This window comes from Patagioenas fasciata, chromosome 5 (assembly GCF_037038585.1).
Source record: "Patagioenas fasciata isolate bPatFas1 chromosome 5, bPatFas1.hap1, whole genome shotgun sequence".
Classification (NCBI taxonomy): Eukaryota; Metazoa; Chordata; class Aves; order Columbiformes; family Columbidae; genus Patagioenas; species Patagioenas fasciata.
In genome coordinates, this window is record NC_092524.1 from 20,060,604 (window position 1) to 20,078,034 (window position 17,431).

General features: G+C 41.7%; 1 protein-coding gene and 1 long non-coding RNA gene across 13 annotated transcripts in view; one reads left to right on the forward strand and one right to left on the reverse strand.

The window, feature by feature from the left end:
- Positions 1 to 8,638, reverse strand: part of LOC139828093 (uncharacterized) — a 40,634-nt gene extending 31,996 nt beyond the window's left edge. Inside the window, exon 1 of the long non-coding RNA XR_011739316.1 lies at positions 8,269 to 8,638. This is a non-coding gene — a long non-coding RNA (uncharacterized lncRNA). The remainder of the gene's footprint in view (positions 1 to 8,268) is intronic.
- The window catches only part of PPP6R3 (protein phosphatase 6 regulatory subunit 3), a 63,395-nt gene continuing 53,776 nt past the window's right edge, over positions 7,813 to 17,431 (forward strand). For 8 of the 12 annotated variants that reach the window (XR_011739314.1, XR_010651372.2, XR_011739315.1 and 5 more), the window contains exon 1: positions 7,816 to 7,957. The gene's annotated coding sequence lies outside the window, so the exon portion shown is untranslated. Of the gene's footprint in view, positions 7,958 to 16,957; positions 17,094 to 17,431 lie in introns of all 12 variants that reach the window. The other 4 variants (XM_065838060.2, XM_065838064.2, XM_065838056.2 and 1 more) reach the window with 3 other exon arrangements.

Genomic DNA, 17,431 nt, shown 5'->3' on the forward strand with positions numbered 1-17,431 from the left:
TCACCAGAACTGCCCCCTCCTACGCTTTTCCAGCAGGAGCAGCATGGAGCTCATGCTGGTGAGCCTAGTTGAGCTTATTAGGGATTCACTCAGTGTTTTGCCCATACTGCCGGCACACCTTGCCAGCATCCAACATCCTCTGAGAAAACATGAGAACCATTCTGCCAAGAGAGATGAGGTTGGTTAGCCAGGACAGCTGTCATGTGGAGCCACCATGCTTTTCTAGGCACCCAGCAGGCTCACACATCTCATCAGTCTGCATGCTGTGCTTGCACTTTGTGCCTTGCTGGCAGATCACCAAAGCTAACATATTCTGTTTGCTTTTTGCTTCCAGGTGACATGCCATGATTGCTAATGCTGGGCAGGTGGGAGAAAATACGTGAGGAGAGAGGAAGACCACCAGTGCTGACATAAGCCCTCCCATGGTGATAGAACAGGGAATGGCTAAAGCTCACATGGTTCAGGTGAAAATCAAATGGGTTGGTACCAAAGCTTCCCTCCATGCCTATACTCTTTCCAGCAAGGCAACAGGGATGGTATACAGGTCTCATCTTACTTCCTAGCAGCATTGCCTTAAAAATGCTAATAGGATCAGGGCTGAGAGTGAGATTAGAAAACTGAATTTGTTTGAATTTTGTTTCAACCAAATGGATTAACTTGTGGATTCGGTACAGCAAAATATTAATGTTCACCCTTAGGAGCATAACCATGAAGTCACTGTTCAGAAATGCTCCTTTCCTTTTCTTAAAGCTTCTTAGTTTTCAGGATTTTAAGAAGTGTTGGGCTAAAAATTAAGTCATTAAAATTCTTTAAAGGGCTTTATTCTCTCCTGAACTATGAGGAGGGATAAAGGATTTAGTAAGGCCTATGGTTAAATCAGAGATATTTCTGTCTTGGCTGACCTTATTCTACAAATATTTAGTGTTAACACAACTGTGGACTATTTGATGCATGGCACCCAATTGTCCCACTTTTTCTAGGTTTGTTTCCTAAGTGTAACTTGTCAGTGTTCAGAAGAGTTAACTACAACCAGATTAAAACTGGTTTAAACTATGTTTTCATTTTGTGCCCATGGTGATCAAATGACCAGATGTTGCCTCTAGGAAGATTCAGCTCTAGACCTGTACGCAGGTGCTCCCACTGCCTTGCAGACACTGGTTCTTCTCTGCTTCTGCAGGGAAACACAAGTCTGCAAACTGGAAATACATAACTTTTCGTAATGTACTTCACCTAGGTCCTCAGCCTGTCCTGGAAGGGCAAAGGGAAGACAACATATTAGTAGGGACAGTACCATGGTTGTCCTGGCAGAGCTGAGGCAGCAGCACACCCCACATGCTCAGAGACTGACATGACTATGCAGCAGCAAGTGCTGAAATGCTGCTGAAAGGGTATAGTCTTGCCTCCCCTCCTCTTGTGTCACATCTAGCAATCGCAGAGCCACAGGATGAGCTGGCTTGGCAGGCTACATCACTGCTTGGGAAGACAATCTTGCTCTCCAAGGTGTGGCAGAGCTGCTGAGTCACAGTGGTCCCTAGCAAACACTCCCCCTGGCACCTGTGCAGTGGGGTCCACCAGACCCTACCAGCTTCAGGAGGCGGTAGCAGCTATGGCTGAGGGGTTAATGGTGCACAGAGAGGAAATATGCTCAGCATTGCTTGATGGGATGATGGTGACTGAGCAGGCTGGTTGGTTGGTTTGTTTAATTGCATACCACTTTATGTTGAGGAAGTGCCTAACTTGAATGATCAGAGGAATCCATCAGAAGTGGCTGCCTCTTGAAGTGCCCCAGACAGCAACCATTGCAAAGATACTGACATCTGCAATACTAACAACAACCCACTTTGTGAAATATTATCAAGTTTCAGTTCACAGACCACGCCTATAAGTTCTCAGAGTTTGTCTGACAGCAATTAAATACTACATTCACAAAGAGCAGGCCAGTTTTTTGGTTGTTGGTTTGTTGGGTTTTGGTTGGTTGGTTTGTTTGTTTGTTTGTTTCTGATTTGCCTGTAATCACAGGTGTAGGAATTGTGTGGCACTCTTCAGATTTGAACACAAGTCTCAGAGATAAAGGACTGGGATTTCAGGGTTTTGCCTCTGTTTTACCTTACTGTGTGACACTGGACAATCAATATACATCACCTCCCTGTTTGATCTAACTGTTCAGCAAAACCTTGAGATCCTTCTTGTAGACATGAATTGTTTCTACCTTGAGATAGAAGCGCCCTAGCACTACCAGCTGTCATGGAGCTATAGCAAAACCAATCCAAACAAAGGATAAGCTCAAACAAACTTTATTGTGCAACAATGCCAAAAACAAGTGACAGAAACCAATGTGAAATGGGGATAATCCAAAATCATGCAACACTCCGATAACATATAACACACAAGTTCATTGTACCAGTTAGGGTATTATTACTGCACTTAAACACAGAAGAGTGATGATCCAAAGGATGAACACACTCACAAAGGGGAAAGTCTCTCAAGATATCATTGGTCACCTGGAGGGTGAAGGCTCTCTCAAGGATATATCCAGAAGAAATAATCACTCACTAGGGGGAGGAAAGGACACTCAGTCCTGGGAAGTTTCATCAAATAGCATCCCAATCTAGGGGGAGAGGTTTTGATCACGGACCTGCTGCTCCAAGGAGACCAACTCAAAGACAGTCTCTGGTCCGATCTGAGCTGTTGTCCTATCTTGTCACAGTCCAGAAGCTTCTCTGGGCTGTGGACCTTGTCTGTTAACCAAGGGGTCCAACCTTTCTTGCTCCCCCAGATGGGAGAGACTGGGGTCACTGTACCCTGGTTTACTGGTTTGACTGAAAATGAGTTAATTTTCTTCATGCAGTTAGAAATCTTTCTTTTTCATAGCTAGCATGGTCATTATTTGGACTTAGCTTGAGAACAAGAGATAACACCCCAGGACAGAGTTAATGTTTTAAATTGCTCTGGTCTCAGAGCCAAGGAGGTTCTGCTCACAGGTGTGGGGCATTGAGGAAAGGGGGCACGGATGGGCCAGAACTTGACTGGCATCCAGACTGATAAATAAGAGTATCCCACCCCACTAGCATCAAGATTCATATTTGAGGGGAGTCAGGATCTCCCTGGGGAGGTCAGCTCAGTATGTTTAGTTTGGTCTTTTGCCATTTTGTAGAGGCCTTTGGGCCTTTCTGCCTTTTTTCCCTTTTTTCTCTCCTTGGGATCAGCTGTTTGGGACCAGGTTCTGCTTCCTGGGACTGGCTGCTCACTGTGGATGGAGTTTGTGAGGAATTGCATTGTGTATATTTTATTTAATACTCTATTTCTATTTTATATATATTTACTAGTAGTGTATTGGTATTTTGTTATTTTATTAAACTCTGTTTATCTCAATCCAAGTCTCTCCCTTCCTCTTCGATTCTCTCAGGGGAGGAGGAGGGTGGGGGTGGGCAAGAGGGCAAGTGAGAGGCTATCATGGTTGTATTGCTAACTCATGTTAAACCACAACACCTGGTGAGTGAGTATGTGATGGTTGGCACCCAGCCAAGGTGTGTGTATGATGACAGCTACAGTGGGGAGTGAAAGGCATGAAAATAAGGGCATGAAAGCACTAGCAACTGACATGTTAGAAATGCTGGTCTTTATCAAGGTGGGTGCATCTGCCACACCAACTTATATGGTAATGGTAGTATCACCTAGACAGTTGTAGATTTAAAAAATAATTACATGAAATCAAGATTTATAAATACATTGACAGGAACTCTGTAAGACAAAATCGGTACCCGTGATGTCCCAGACTTCCCCAGAACTGAGATGGCATTGACAAAATCCTTGAAATTCAGATGCGTGCCAGTGTAAACACCATCCTGCTCCTTCTAAGTTGAGATCCATCCCTTACATCCAGGGCACATTTACTTGAAATAGAGGATGTGCCAACATCAGCACAGTTTCACAGCACTCTGTTGTAAACACAAGCCTTCTGCTTGTCAAAACTGTACTATATACTTGGTAGTTACCTATTTTACTGTAGTAGCTGTTCTACACTCTATTAATACCCTCTCCAGATACTGCCTCTGGTACTTGTCAAAGGTTATAACTTCATCATCCTTTTAACAACCTAGCTGTTTGTCCTAAGAATGCTGTTTTACATTATACTCTAATTTATCCACTATCTAAACCCACAGACCATTCTTTCCTATTATTTCCCTGCCTGCAGTTTCCAGGGCAATGTAGTTTGTACAGACTGTCATTGACAATTGACAACACAACCTGAACTGCCTCTATATACTTTATACTGTGAAATCTCCATTTGCTGTGGTCAGTGCAGTTACTCACTGCTAGATGTGGAACAAATACAGCCTAGAGAGCTTTCTGGACTGAGCACCAGCTGAAATAACGAGGAAAAGAGAAAAAAAAAAAAAAGAAGAAACAATGTCTCATTTCATGATGATTGTTTTGAGGATAAACATTTTTTTGTACATTTTATTACTACTACATTTTATTATCTGCTTGCATGAAAAAGAAAACAAAATCAGGCTCTACACTCAAGACCTAACTGTGCAACCCAGTGGATCAGCAAACACATTTCATGCTGCTGCATTTTCACCATGTGTTTGTGACACATTAAGATCACATGCATCCATAATTGCTGCAGCTCTAGCAATTTCTTCAGGCAAAATAAGATGATCACGTGTCCGAGCCAGCAGCCAACAATCTCCTTCTAATGGAAGCAACCCACTGGGCCCATGACTTGGGGAGGACTTCTGTTTACAGAGGTTTTGCAAAATGAGGATGTGCCACCATATGCTGAAGGGCAATGTGAGCAAGGTTGGCTGCTGTGCTATGATTCAGTCTTTGGGAGAACCAGTAATGCCTGAAGAAAGCACAGGAGCCAAAGGTTGGTCAACTTGTAGGAAAAAAACAGAAACAAAAATAAAGCTGATACCATGTCCCGCCTTTTATGCAATGGGCATTGTGAAACCAAGCACCTGAGCATCTGGCAAGAGTTTCTGCTACGTACATGGACAGAGGTCAGGACATGTTAGCGTGTTTGCAGCTATTATATAATAAATCTGCTGGCTACCTTTTCTTTAGAAGAAAGTATCTTAACCTATCTTTCTGTATTTATTAGATGCTGGACTAGATGATCTGAAGTAGTCTATGAGTCTAAAGTGATAAAAAACAGAGGAACTCCAAGCAGCCTACATCCAACTTTAAAGTCCCTGAACACAATGCCAGTGTGAAGTGGAAGGTGTGGTCTCCCTCTCATCTGCAGGCAAAATTCAGTCCTTACGCTGAAAGGGGGGGTATACACAGAAAGAAAAACACAGAGCTTTACCTATTACATCTTCCCTTTGTCCACAAAACAACTTGAAGATGTTTTATGCCAAGATAGGCTCCCATTAAGACCCTATTGTTCTAGCCCAAGATTTGAGCCTATTTCTAGCTTGATTCACTGTTTCTCTCCTGAAAGAGATGCTTCTTTCTGCAGCAGCACCTTCAATTTTTATGTCTCTTTATAATATCAATAATTTTGTTTTAATGGGAGCTAATCTGCTGAGTTGGCCATTGATTTGCAGCAAGATGTACAGCTGTACTGAGTTTAACTTTGTATGTCAGATGAGCATGTGAAAGATCTGAAGACATGTTATTCAAAGTAGCATTGCTTTATCCTAGATTGCTGATTCATAATGAAATTAAAGAAATGTATCATTTTTCCCTTCTTTTGGTATATGAAATAAACACAGGGATCTGTGCTATCCTTAAGTTCTCATGTGCTCTACAAGAGCTACCCCATCCTTAAGTTCTTTCAGCTCTGTTGTTTCTTCCCCCACTGTAAATAAATAAGTCATTGTTTTAACAATAACATATCTGTTAATCTTCTTAAACATATTATGATGAGGAACTATCAAAACAAATATATGTAAATATAAAAAAATAATTACCTCATGCATTATTCACAGTCTTTATAAAACAGAGCTCTCCGCCGCCATTCACAGAAAGTACACACCACCCTCATAATGGGCAAGGTAAATGCTAGCACGATGGAAAATCCGCTTTAGCGCACGTGGACTGCACCACACGACCTCAGCTGCTTGCTCACACACATTGATGAAGAGCTGCTAACACCATGCTATCATGGTGCTGCAGTGGCCTGATGGTGCAAGCCCCCAAGAAAGTTTGTTATGTCAATTGATAAGGAGAACAACATGTTTTCCTGGCTCTGTTACTATATATTGGGAAGAGGCACAGAGAAGATGGCAGGTGTGGGAGCTGGGACTTGTAGACAGGTTGTCTCCCTTTGCTCTAGAAGGTGACTCCCTGCTTTACACAGTGTCTCCTCCATACACCTTCATTCACCGACAGGCACACATTTTATAATACATAAACACCATGATCAGCCCTAAACTTTGGAAAAAAACCCAAACACACAAAACGTAAAGGGCAGCACTGCCATGCTGGATCAGACATAGTAGCATGGGCTCAGCAGACCCCCTTTCAACTGCACCTTCCCTTCCAGGAAAACTGAGGTGGTCCCAGGGATGAAGCACCAAAAGTAGTTGAAGATGGTGACCAGGCCAGTACTGCCATCCCAGAGTGCAACCAGACATTTTTGGCACTCCCCTGCCCTGCTGGTTCCTCCTCCAAACAACAGCCTCCCCCAGCTCTTCAAGAGCCATGTGCAATAGAAACCAGTCAAAACCACACTAAAAACAGACAAAACCAAATTGAAACCAGATAAAAGCCCACCAAAACCAGACAAAACCTGTTGAAACCCGACAAGTCAACTGACCTGATGGCAGCTCTGCTGCCCACAGGTGAAGTACTGTTGACCACAGTAGGAGAGTGCCTCCTCTGGGGATGGGTATGTCATCCCGCCAATGGCAGGTCACTACCATTTTGAGCAAAGGTAATTCAGGAGGGTTTGTGAGGGAAGGCTGCAGGTATCCTGGCTAGCCAGAATGTGTTTTGTGCCTGCGACACAAGGCATGAAACACTGCATTGCCAGTGGGGATTTTTTGCCAGTTGTGAGGTACACAAGGCCACCTCTTCACTCAAGCTTTTGAGCAGAGGTTCTTGCCAGTGGGATTTAGTCAAGTGGGGTTGCAAAGCTGCCTTCCCAGGTTTTCACACACATTTATGTGTGTGCACTTTGGTTAAAATATATTGCCAGTTCTTAGGTAAGAGTTGGAAGTGCCACAGGCATCCACATGGATACTCAGACCAAGAGAGGCCCTGCCTGTGGACACTGATCCCGCCATTTCTTTCATGCTAGGCAAGTGCTCTACTATCTGAGCTGATTACTCTCCTCCCTCTCCTCACCCTTCCTCATCCATTTACATCGCACAGGCTGCGCGGGCTCCACTGACTTGTTGTCAGGCAGTTTGCCGCCCGCGCCGCGCCCTGAGGGGCGTGGCTCTATGCGCTGGCCAATGGCGAGGCGTAGGGGGTATGGCTACGGAGCGGTCGCCACCACAGGCGTCCATCCCTCCCGCTGTGGCCTCCTGCTGGGTGTGGGCGCCCCAGCTCTGGATTGGGCGGAAAGGGTTTATTTTTAAAAGGAGCCTACTTTTTCTATTGGGCGAGGGAAACGACTGTCGGTGTGTCGTTTCCTTGTTGCTAAGTCGGGAAGGTGGGAAGCGAGATGCAGCCGCCCCATGCGTTAACTGGCCAACAGGAAGCCGAGAGCCCGGCCCCATCCTTGTTCGACCCTGTTGCAACCGCATAGCTGAGTGACTGACACCCACCCGACTGCCAGTGAGAGGCCGAACTTTGTACACCGCCCAATAGAAAGGCGCGTGTCGAGAAGGAGGGTGGTGTTGGGACGGTATGATTGGCAGCCAGGGAGGAGGGAGAGGAGGGCTCGCAACAGCCGATATGTCCGCCATCTTAGAGTGTCGGTGATGGTGGCAAGTGGTGGTTTTCCCGCCTGAGCGAGGCAGCCTGGGGCCTGTGGCGGGGGGACGCGCTTGCTGAGGTATGGGTGGGATAGCGGTGAGCTCTCCCTACCGCTGTTTAGAGCGGACCGGCGCCCCGGTGCCGGTTCACTTTGCGGCGGCGCGGGCCTGGCGCCTGCTCCCCTCCGCTTTAGGGGCTCCGGGCACTCCTCAGGTGCCGCTGGGCCTGGGCCTGGTGGGCCTGCTGGGGCCTGTCGTGTGCGGCGCCGCCTCGTACGCGCACCATTGAGCCTGGAACGCCCGGGCCAGGGCGACGGCGCGGTTTCGGGATGCCAGGGGCCTGGGCGCGTAGGGGAAGGACGAGGCCGCGCTTGAAAGGAACACTGCCTACCCGCCACCTCTTTCTTCTCGTGGTTGTGATGTTGCGTCCTTCGGTAGCTGCCCCAAATGTTCTTCCTGGCATCCGTGGCGCTTCATCCCGGGCGGGGAGCTGACCGGCAGCCACGGAGGGGTCGGGACACTGTGGCCGTTCCAGGGCAGCTTTTGAGCGAGGAGTGTTGGCGCCCTGGTGCGGCGCGGTGTGAGTCGTGGCGCGGCTGAGTATGGTGAGCAGCGCTTTGTTTCGCGGTAGACCGGAGTAGTGTTGTCGAAATGGGGGAAACTGCTTGCACTACTCCCTCCCCCGGTAGTCCCGTGTTCTGTTGCTGTAACTTAGAGAACTTTATTCTGTCTTCATTGTTATCTCTCGGGTAGTAAAACAGATAAGCCTTACTCATAGATAATTTTGCGTTCACTTTTTTTTTTTCCCTAAATCAGTGCCTCAGTATTTCTGTGAGGATGCTGCTGGGTTATTTTTGTTTCTTTGTTTTTAAGAGTGTAGCAGTGTTTGGGTAAGTTTTAACTCCTGTTAAATACTTAGGGCAAAATCTGACTTTGAACCCGCCAGTTCTTTAGGTTTTGTCTTTCTTTAGTCACTAAAAGTTTCTTGAAGCATAAGAGGCAATTAGTGCAATAATCTTGTGTCTCGTAAGACATAAGTACAACTGAGGCTAAAGATAATCTCTGTCAGGGTAAATGCTATTTAAGTTAAAACAGTAGGATACTTTGAAGATGTGTGTTGCTGTTTTAAGAAAGTGTTTGTAGTGAATAGTGCAGAAAACTTACGACTGGGTCGTAAGTACTTTTTAAATCCGTGGTGCTTCATCCCGGGTGGGAAGCTGACCGGCAGCCAGGGAGGGGCGGGAACGCCGTGGCCGTTCCGGGGCAGTTTTTGAGCGAGGAGTGTGGAGAAAGCGAGGAGCTTTATAAAGTATTCCTTGTGAGATGTTGACGACTTAAATGAAAGGTTGTGTTACTGCTAGTAATATTAGGTTTAAAATCTCCTCCAATGGAAGGAGTCTAAATGTACTCTAATAGTGTGATGTGTGTTTGGTTTTGTGTGGATTTTTTTTTTTTTTAATTGATGACTATTAAGCTGGTTTAAAACTTCTCGGTAGCATTTAAAGTGGCTTGTGAACTGCACAAATTACATGTGGGCTTTTTTTTTTTCTTCAGTAATGCTGAAAGTTGGGAAGTCTCCCTGTTGCAGTTCAAATAACCTATTTGGAGTACTGAAATGTATATTTTCAGTACAATGTGCATTCTAGTAAGAGTCTGCGGTTACTTAGCTCGGTGTTATTTATGTTTTCAATAGTAAGGCATGGACTAACCATAGCTTGCAAGAGAACACTACAGAATTATCTTGCAGTATAGAACTTGTCAATGAGACTTCATGCCAATGTGATATTCAGTCTGCACGTTTATTTCTTGACAATTTGTAGTTCTAAGTACTTGTTTGAGTTCACTTAAGTGATTTTTTTTCCCCTCTCCATCTGTGACATACCTTGAACAGAGGTGATACTACTTACTTGCTTTCTGTTTGAAAAGCAGAATGCATAGACGGTGTTGAATCCTGCACTTCCTGAGTGACTAAAGGAATTTGTCTTCTAATACTGCCAGGAGAACTGTTGAAGAGGTCTGTTCTCAATGATCTTAAGGAGAACATTGAGTTAAAGTGAAAGCTGGAGTTTAGAAATTCAGAAAGAGTGGCCTCTTCAACCAAAATGTCTTTAAGTAGGGTAGTTGTATTACAGCTTATTTGGAAGCAAGTTATATTTATGTGTAAACTACTGTGACTGTGGTATCTTTACATTCTTTTAAATATAAATTAACTAGCCATTATTATTCTCTTATCAAATTAGAGATACTAAATAGTTTCTCTTCACAATACTGCGTGCAAACTTTTGACTTTACTTCTGTTAACTTGCTAAAGTGAGAAAATCTGACACCTTCAAGAACCCTTTTCTCTTCCACTTAACAGAGGTGATGCTATAGCCTTTATACCAGTCAGATAATCAAGTGATGTTCTACGAGTGAAATTCAAGTGAATTAGTAGAACAGAATCAGAATGTAGTGGTATTAAACCAGAAAATGAACAGATGGTTGGAGAGTGAACTCTCTTGTTATGATTCAACAACTTTGCTTGTCTACTCAGCTTACGCTTGAAATGCATGTACTTACTATGAGGTGCTGAAGAGCTGACTCAAAAACAACCAGAATGGGATTGAAACAGTCAGAAGGGAAAAAAACTTTGAAGGACTGTCTGGTCCACTCTCTTTATCTCCACCAATGCACTCTTTTGTCAAGTGTTTAAGAAGCCTTGAAGTATTTACTCTGCATTTAGTTAAGATCACTCTGTATCAGTATAATGAAGGTATTTCTAGCTTCAGTGTTCCGGCATACTACACAACATCTTGGTAGGTAGAAGGCTTGCATATTCACTTCTTATGGCCTTTGGAAGCTATGATGGAAACTGTGACCTTTTCTGCTTGGGCAGAAGGGGCACTAGTATGAGCATAGTGCTCTGTTTCTGTAGTAAGGTGGGATGCCTCGAGCATATTGTCTGCCATCTAGATTTGGCTCTCAGAGTATCAACTTTATTTGTGACTCTTTACTCTGTTATTTGATATGTCAGGTTTAGGAATAGTGTGTTACCTCGAAGTAGACACCACATCTGAATTCTAGAAGACCAGATGTCTAACTGGATTATCCGAAGAGCAATATGTGGAGCCACTATTTTTGGCAAAACTTTCCACAATAATAAACCAAGTAGGGATAAATGAGAAATAATATCTTGTCTCATTTTGTTGAGTTGGAGGAAGAGAGCCAAAAACTTAGGGAAACTATTTAGTGATGATGTTTGATCGTGTAGTTTTTGGGGTGGGAGGCAAGACTGAAAGATGCATTAGAAAATGAATACAGAATATGAACATAATGTTGAAAGCTCTGCATAGCATGTTTACTTGGTTTTGTGGTGTGTCAGAGTATCAGCATCTGTTTTGGAAACCCTGTACTACTAAGCAACTAAAGTAAAATATTTTACTACTCTGGGCTATTATATGTGACTCAATAATTAGCTTGGGACACTTCTCAGGAAATGGGATAAACTGAATTGATAGGATCAGGAAGACATTTGGTATAAACTGTTAACACCTCACTTGTCTGTAAAACACATATTGGGGAAAAAAAAATTCTGTTACTGGGAAATAGGAGGCTCTTTATGACCTTTTTTTATTTAGTAACTTCCATAAAGTGTAAAGAAGCACGTTTAAAGTGGTATATGTGGTTTGGAGTGGGTGAGAAAGTCCCTGACTAACCCTTTTTTCTTCTTGCTGTTACTCTGTATAGTAGTCCTCTAATCCTGTTAAATGGATGTAACTTTTCCTCTTCCATGGGACTTAAAAACTTGGAATGCTTAGTAACAGAATCTAGGCAGTGTATTGCATGCTAGCAATGGAAAGAATACCAAAAGTACCTCAGTGTACAACTGGATGGAACAGTCAGGCTAATAACGTATTCTGCAGGAGTGGTGGTATGTGGTGTTAGGCTCATTGACAAAAGGGCTAGGAAGAGCACCTATGAGACTGGCGGGTTAGTTAGTTATTTTCCTTGAAGAAAGTTTTGAGAACGTTCCTATTTCATTTTGAATGAGACTGTTTCAAGCATTTTTACACAGTCTAACTTGTGCATCTACAAGGAGATGGAATGTATGGCCTAGTGGTCTCCGTCCTGTGTTCACTGAATCTTCTGGAAAATGAGCACTGAAAGACCATAGGCCAGCTTTTGTCAGTTGTGCTGGAAAATACTTATAAACATGAAGAAAACTCTAAAAGCCTTTTTTATGATGATCAGGCAGGCCCTGAATGAAGCTTGTGAAAGGGCAATTTGATTTCCAGTTTGATAACAAAACATGTTTGGGATTGAGGATGGAAACCTCCAGTGGTTATTGAAGTAAAACCTAGCGACTTGTTTCTGAGTTTATATTCCAGACCATAGCAATTCCAGTACTAAAAGCATTCTCATTGTTATTATGTATCAAGTAACCCTGGGCCTGTTTCATCCCTGCTATGCAGTGACACAATCTTCATCTTGAATGACCACAGGTAGAATTTCTAACTGAATCTGAGTATATCAAGTAGGATTCTATTGTGCAGATTTAATTTCTACTAGAGGTTTTTGGAGTGAATCTTATTATATCCCAAACCAGTAGTAAAGAGAAGGATGTTTTCTGTAAATACATGTTATGCTTCTCTAGAAGAGTGAAGCGTAAGAGGCTAGTCCCCAGCTAGGTGCTGTGCATTTCTCACTTGTGGTAGTGCCTTAATTGATAATCAAAAGCAAGTTAATAAAACTTCTAGTGCTTCATACAGTGGTGGTGGGCAATGATAGCAAAGATATGATTACATCACTTTTTTTGTTGTTGTTGTCCTGTAACTGGTTTGAGTGGTCAAATTAAAACAGAAAGCAAAGGAGTAATAGACATTTCTAAAGGCTTGGCTTCCTACAGATTGGTGTTACTTCAGTGCTACTTGTGTTATGAAAGAAATATCAGCTGCTGCCTCCACAGGGTAGATTTTTTCATCTTTGTACCAGAGTGGTTATCCAATTAGTGTGTCTTGTATAGAAACTGTAAAAAAACAATGCTATTTGCTCTTGTTTTGTGTAAATATAGTGGAAACCAAATCTTGTGGGTTTTATGGTTGGGGGGTGAGGGGTGGTGTGTGGGTGTGTGGTTTTTTTTGTTTTTTTTTTTTTTTTTTTTTTTACTAAGAGTTGCGGTAGGTCAAAAATCATACATAAAGTCTTGGTGAAAAAAACTTTCTGTGAAACACACTGTAACCTTACTTCTAAAGCAGACATAGGGCTTTCTTCATATTTTGCTCTTACTTACTATGTACTACTTTAACCAACCTCTGATCTAAAGAGGTCAGCTGGACACCTTAGAACTGGTTTGAACTACAGTAATTCACATTATTTATTCTGTTGCTGCCCTGACAGACTTGTGAGATATCCAAGTATCTTTGGAAGCTAACTCTTCAAGAAAATAATAAATAGTAGATTGCATTTATTTGAGAAGTTTAGATATTGTCACCAAACATTTTGAAGAAGGATGGAAACTCTATAGAGACTGCTAAAACAAAACTGTAGTGGTGGCAGGAACATACCCATTTCTGACTAGGTGGGTTTCCTGCTGATGTTGTAAGTGGCTTGCATCTACAGGAAACCAGCTTCAGGTTAATGTTGATATTGGTCAGCATGCATTTCAGATGGAAGTCCATTTGAAAATTGCAACAGCATAGGGGTTGCATTCCCATCTTCCATGTTTGTCTTTCTGGCTGTTATGAAGGGGGGAGTTTGTCACTGTTCAAGGCAATTCTGAGGGCTAATAGGATTTTGGGAAGTTTTTTTTCCTGCTTATGAGTGAGACCTGTGGAAGTTAGACTGACCTGACTATGAAGTAGTCAGTTCTTTTGGCTGTGATGAGCAAGCATTTGTCAAAGGATCTTTCCATGTGTACTTGATGCTGATGATGGGCTCTTTGTTATAGCTTCATGCCACATTTAATGGCAAAACGTGTTGTATGCTGAAAATAGTATTTAGATGAAATTTGTCTGATTAAGGAGGTGATAAAGGGTAACATTAGTGAGAGGTCTGCATTTCTTAATGGTCAACGTAAAGAAAAAAATGGAATATGTCTTTTCATGCTGCTTACCTTTACTGTAGTGATAAGTGTGCTGTTTTCATTTTAGCAAGTTGGCCTTCAAAGAAGGGAAATGGAAGAAGATTTAAAGGCAATGCAGATAGAAATCCAGTAGTTGATGAAAGATAGTGTAAGGCCACTGGACTGTTGAGCTCTGCAGAGTGTAAGAAAAGATAATTGCTGTCATGGCTGCGAGTTGATAGTAACATTCTGTGCTTAATTTTAAGTAACTGTTAGATGCTTGTAAAACTTTAATTCCCTTTGACATTACTGTGTCCTTGTGTTTCTTTACCAGTGGTGTTATGGAATGTCTTTCCTCATTTAAAAGGAATCTACTTTGCTATCAGATTAAGAAAGCTGTGTCTGTAATAATGTAGCTTTTTTTTTTTTTGGTCTGAGGTCCTCTTCTAGAGTCACTTATAATCCAAAAGCTTACAAATGTCACTGTGAGACAAATAATGTGTGACTGGGGACTGAACTTAGAAGTTTACTCTTTCTCAAACCATTAGAAATAGAAGCAATCAAACATTTATCAGTAGTTGTGCCAGCTGCAGTTGTCTTATTAATGTGATTTCAGTCATAGATGGGCACATACTTTTTTTTTCTGTGTCTGGCTATTCCAGTATGCTCTACCACTGTACTTAAGTATTATTTATTTATTTTGAGATCCAATAACAAAACCTTAGACTGAGTACTAGCCACACCTCACTTGGAAGCTCTACTTCAAAAATGCAGTTGATAAATATAAATTAATCCTTATCTCTGTAGTTACTGAATAAGGAATTTAGTTGCCCAAATTGGGCTTGTAGAGATGGTATATTGAAGGCAGACAAAAGAAAGGCTTAGTCTCTTACGGATGTGGGTGTCTGTGAAAATCTATTGAAAGTCTTGAAAGCCATAGGTTGTTTGATGTCTTCTGTAATATTCAAAACACCTGTGGGTGTCTATTCTTTTTCATTATAGGAAACTTGCTTCCTTTTAGGGCATAATGGAAAGCAATGATGTTAATACTTTTACAGTAGCTTTTTCTTTGAAATAGATTGGTTTGATACTCCTGTTCCCTGGACTTGGGAATTCTGAAGTTTAACGTACAGTTCTCAGAAAAATATGCTAGCCATAGGGCTTGAGACTAGGATGCAGTGCAGTTGCTTTTTTTTCCCCTCCCATGTTGAAGTTGCAGCCAAGAATGAAATTACTAGTAGGTACAATAGAAAATTTGTAACTACAATAGTGATGTCATCATCATGAGGAAGGATTATCAATTATTTCAATGTCTTTTTTTTTTTTTTAATTTATTGGAGATTGTGAAGATTAGGGTCTTCTCTGAAAGTGTGGATTGGTAACTAGGTGACTATGATGGTATATAGTGGAACTACTAAGCAGCAGAATGCAAGTAAGAATGGTGAATGTGCTTTATTGTTAAGTAGGTTTTTATGGAGAAAAAAGTGATCTCAATTTTTTTTTTGTTATAGGAAAACTGCAAGCAACAGCCAGTGAATCAGTTCCCCCCAAACTAAAAGCAAACGGCCAATTGAGATAGAGAAACTTCAAGAGGGAAAGATATGAAGTTGTCTTTTTTTTAATTGCAGCTAAATGACTGAAAGTTCTGTTTCTAGACTTTCAGGTATTTCGAACTAAGTTAATTAGCGTGCTACGTGCCACAACCATGACTTGACTTTATGGAATGTTAGTAAGACTTACTTGACAAAAATCTGTGTGGAACCCTAAATGTTACTATAGAAAGATAGAAGACTTAAGTTCAGGTCTCAAGTAAATTGACTTTAAGTTTCTGCTCAGCAGGATATTGCTTTTTAGGGCCATATTGTGTCATGCTCTTATAAATACCATTTTAAGTTCTGAGCTAGCATTTTAAATAGCTTGTTTTATTTCAGACTTTATTCTTCAAATCCCTTGAGAAGGCATAGGGCACAGAAGTATCAGTTGCGTTTTTGGTCACTACAAAGTATCAATGCAGTTTTCAGTAACTATTTGTCTTGTATTATAACACAGTTATTTCGGTAATTCCTAGTTACTAGAATAGCACTTCGTGGTGAGAGCTGAGACTTTGTAGTGGGGAAAAAACTGTTGACAGATATATTGGTAACTAGAGAAGGGACTTGTAGGAAGGAATGGATGCTACAAGAATTTTTTATGAATTACTGTGTTGTAGCTCTGTTTTGAAAGGGCATGAAGCAGATGAGAGAGAAAGCATAGCTGAAATAAGAGTAATTCCAAACTGACATTGTATTGCTAAACTATGACATGTTGCTTAAATGGCTTTTTTTGAACTCTGCGTGTATATTCGTGCATTTATGATATTCCACAGCTGATGATCACTTCAGTGTAAGGATTAAGAATATGAAAGTAATTTCCCTTTGAAAACAGTTTTCTTAAGAAATACTACTAAATCTTTGAGCTTGATGTGCCCTGTAGTTTGCCACTTGCAACTATGATAGTTTTGAAAGACAATGCATAACAAGTGTACTCTTCTGGTGCTCCAGGGAGAAGCATTGAAGTAGAGCTTTAAAAAAAGATTATTTTTAAATTTACAGAGAAAACAGAGTAGGCTTGTCATTTCCATATGAAACTTTAGTGTTTTTTTTCTTCACAAGTAGGATGTGTGTTGTAGTTGGAAGAAGGTGGCTTATTCTGCTGGGCAGTCTTGAGGGGTGGAATGTGTGTGTTTGTTTTTTTCCTCTAGTGTTTTCTATCAAAATAGAAGAATTCCATGGGGAAAGCATACTTTTGTTCAGTGGAGGCACCAGAGACATCTGTGACTGAAAAATGTGGTGTAATTGCAATGTGCATCCTTTGTAAAAGCACAGCATGGCAAAACTCAGATTACTGTAGTGGTTATCTCCAAAACATGAACTGGCTGGGGGAAGGAGGAAGAAAGATAATATTAAGTTAATAGACACTTGAAACTCTTACGTGCAAAATGCCTTCTCAGTGATTTTTCGTTATGTTGCTTGGCTTCTAATTTCTCTTCTACAATTTCTAGAACTGCTCTTCTAGAACTACATATTTTCATGTGCCACAACATTTGATTTGCATCCAGCTTCCAAGGTCTAATCAACGAGGTGAAAAGGAGGATAAACTTGTTTATCTGAAGAGTTAAAGATTTTCAGAGAAAATGGGTATGTTTACATGATACACTACAGTTTCTTGCTAGGAATGTCCAAGCCAGTTATGCATATGCTTTTGTTTAGCGTACAATACAGGGTAGTGATTTGGGTTCAAAAACTCTGTGGCCAGTTAGCATGCTGATATACTTTGATTAATGATGGGATGTGAGAGATGGGACTGAGTAGCTTTGGTACAGCAAAGTGTTTGCTGCAGCCATATTGCCTTCTAGTAACACTACTTCTGGTACTACCTCAAAGAACTCTTTATCATATTACTGCCAAATACTGGTAAACATGCTCAAACAGTAGTCCTCTCGTCTTCTTTTCAGCGATGTTCTATCTGGTTAGTG